We start from the raw sequence: 3,817 nt of genomic DNA, 5'->3' as shown, positions 1-3,817 counted from the left end.
AAATAGTCTGATAAAATATTACAATGTTTCTGATACCAAAGGAATACATGAGTAAACAGAACAAAAAGGTTTTGATACAAATAATTATTTTCACTTTTCTCTAAAGCAGGGTCTGTAAACTATATTCAAAGTTATTATGTTTTAAAACTATTCCTTCAATCGGTGATTGAAGAGAAACTCTGGAAAACTTTACAATAGAAAAATGTACTCCATTTAACTATGTATTCTAAATGATTGATGTTTGGTGTTATAAACTCTCAAATGGACATGCTAAACTTAATTCAGTGTTAGGTTTGCCCTAGAACAAGTTAATTAATAAATCTGGGACTTTATAACGCACACTTCATATATAATTCCTTATCTGTTCTACAGCATCTGCTCTATCAGTGGTTCTTTGGTAGGTTTAACCCATACAGCATGTTGCTGGAACAATGCCATTTCTGAAAGATGATAAAACAACATTCCTACATGTATCCTAGTAAATACCCCTCTCCTGGTCAAACCATGGTAGCGAGGAGGTACATTTTCCCAAATGCATCTCCTTCCAGCGAATTGTTTAAACTGCGCCAATAACCGGTGAAATTTCTGGTGAAGGTTAACAACCAAAAAACTCAAACATAACCCAGGTGCCTGTCCTCACCGGTGTAGTGATAGAGTTCTATCAATATACTGAGGAAGGATGACATTTATGTAACCATAATCTGTCCCATTTCTTGCCATTAACATATGATCTGTATTGTCTGTTATGGTTAACATCTGGTTTTTAAACCTCTTTAGTCGGGAGGGGGCGATGCAGAAGTTGGTCAAGTGACTCAAAACTCACCATTAGTGCAGAACCATTAAGGATTGATAGTGCTTGGTGACGCAAAAGGAATACAAGTATTTGTCCAAAACCTACCTGGGACTAGGATATCTGAAGTTCACCAATGAATGACATATGGTAACTAGACAAGCAGAAAGTGAAAATTGAGACAAAACAAAGAATATGATTAACTTGCAAATGGGCAATGGTGCAACTAGTCATTATTTAAATACATTTTCTTTTCAATCTTCAACAGAGACTTGGAGATTGATGTCGGTGTTATGAACAGTGACCATATGCAGACATATCATCCAAAATTGGTCTTCACCAGTTCAATGGTGCACATCACAAAGACTGGCCATGGAAGCATCATACAAATTAACTAATATATTAGCACTGTATGTAGTACAGTTTAGTCTATAAAGATGACAATGTTTTAATGGGAACCCTGTGTAGACTTGCATAGATTGAACCAGTCGTTACATGTCTGCTACATTTAGAGAACATGCCTTCTTTATAGACAAACCCATAGTGGTTCACTGGTTTAGGTTGTCGTATTCTGATAAATCTCATGGTGTATTCATTTCAGACGTAAATTAATCACGAAAGTTTACCTATCATCTATTGTTCTTTTTATTTATATCCATAAATACATCTGAAATACCACGGGTGGACAATTTGACTCTGCTTGCAGTCTTATTAATCCATCACTACGTAAATGTATGTTATACAATGTTGTCGACATTGTAGGTATTGTACTGGAAGCAGTAGCATACTTAGGGGGGGCGTGCTAATTGTGTTAGCAATTGAACCCCCCCCTTCGCCTTATATGTCCTGTTTTATGTAACTCCAGGATCCATGCTACAGAATGGTTTTTTATGCTTTGCTTGCTGCATAGAGAAGGAGCCAATGTGCCTCTATATTTGTAACTTTTGGCTTTAAATATTGGAAATGAAATACAATCTATTCTGTCTTATTGCTGCATTAAATCTATTGAAACTTCTCAAAATGGCAAGGACCCCCTGCATCCTAAATATGTGGATCTAATCACATTCTATTTTTTATATGAGAATTGCCTCATACTCCCTGCAGGTATAGTATCTCTTGAAAAACACAAAGAAGGAAATTAACACATTTCCACTTTATAAAAAATCATTAACTATTCCTAAATCATCACAGATTATGCTATTAGGTGATTTAATGAAATTATAGCAAGTGACTATACAAAAAAAAAACATTCATAGTTATAAACAAGTTTCTTGTTAAAAAGCGATACTTTTGCCATCATATCCACTTCAATGCATATTACAGCAGTATGTCCCTTTTGCAAATGCATGGGGGATTTCTGAAGAATTCTGAAGACCCCCCCCCATATGCTGAGACATATGTTGGACCATGGATTAGGGGGTCTGCAACTTTTAAAGCATGTGGTTTGGGATGCATTCTTCTTTAGAGAGGGAGTAAGGTTTCAAGGGTTGTTTTTTTTGTTTTCCAGTTTTTACAATTCCAAAATAAAATGGGTTATGTAAATATAGTTGTGTTTTCTCTCATCCTAACTATGAGCTGAGCATGTACACACTAACTTGGTTTAGAAAAAAAGGCTGAAATGTCTTGTCATCCACATCTTGAACATATTCTCCCAGCTATCTTACAGTAGAATACTGAATTTTAAGCACATTAAAGGATAGTCCTACTTCGAGAGCTGCTGTTACAAAACATCTGGCAATTATTGTGCAAGCTGGTTCTTGGTTCAGATTTGCATTGAATATAACACCTTCTAATAGTGGGGTTCTCTTAGTTTTGTCAATGGCTCACTATTTTGACACTCTGGCTCCTCTTTCAGACAATGACCTCCCTCGTTACACAAATGTTTCTCTCTGTCTCTTTGTTTGCTCTCTCCCTCTATCAACACTCTTTCATTCTCTACCCTCCTTTTTATGCAAATCTGTCATATATATCTAAACACAGTTTATATTATACACAAACACACACATGAACCCTTTGGAATTAACTGGAGTACCATATTAATTGTTCATAAAATGTGATCTCGCATCTAAGAAACAAGTTTAGACGGACACAATGTGCTTAAGCTAATGACACACAAACCATAGAAATCTTTCTTGACCTTATTGAACACACCCATAAATATTCACAGTACCTGCAGATCAGATCTGCACAAAGCTGGAGGAATTTTAGACCATTCTTCCTTACAGAACTGCTTAAGCTCAGCCATATTCTTAAGATGTATGGTGTGAACTCAGTCCACTGGATTTCTAATGGGTTTTGTGGCCTGTGACTGGGCTAAAACAACTCCATTTATAAACAATTTAACTGTGGACTGATGGATATGTAAACTCTTTGGGATTACTTTGTTATCCTTTCCAGCTTTATGCAAATTAACAATTCTTGATTGTAGGTCTTCTGTGATTTCTTCTTGAGAATAGCAAACTTAAAACGTTTGCTTATTTCATTGATTGGACTCCAGGTTTGCCAACTCCTGACTCCATCTAGCTTTTGTTGAAGTGATAAGCCTAGAGGTTCACTTACTTTTTCCAACCTACATTGTAAATGTTTTGAATGATGTATTCAATATGGCCAATAATACAATCCTTTTTTTTAAACATACACATAGTTTCTCTAGATATGTGGTCACACTTTGACAGCATCAGGACCAGCATGCATCTTTAGGACTGTAATAAGGGTTAGAAGATATTCCTATTTCAACCCCTCTGATTTTTGTCCCTCTCCCTTGTGTTGCATTTAACTGCAAATACACAAAGTATAAGGCAAGTTATTTTATACTGTATGGGCATTCCATGTAACTTTGTACTGCCGGTCCAGTCATTCGAAACCTTTGTATTTATGCCATCAGAAGAACACAAACAAAATCCATGCTTGTTTTGGAAAAAGAGACTTTTGTCCCATTCTTTACACTATGTTCATGCACCGACTTGTGTTTAACATAAACATGCATCATTAGAAATGGTAAAAGTAAAAAAAATAAAAAAAGGCATA

This window comes from Spea bombifrons, chromosome 3 (genome assembly GCF_027358695.1).
Source record: "Spea bombifrons isolate aSpeBom1 chromosome 3, aSpeBom1.2.pri, whole genome shotgun sequence".
Classification (NCBI taxonomy): Eukaryota; Metazoa; Chordata; class Amphibia; order Anura; family Pelobatidae; genus Spea; species Spea bombifrons.
The sequence above is the reverse complement of the archived record's forward strand: the minus strand, read 5'-3'. Positions refer to the sequence as shown.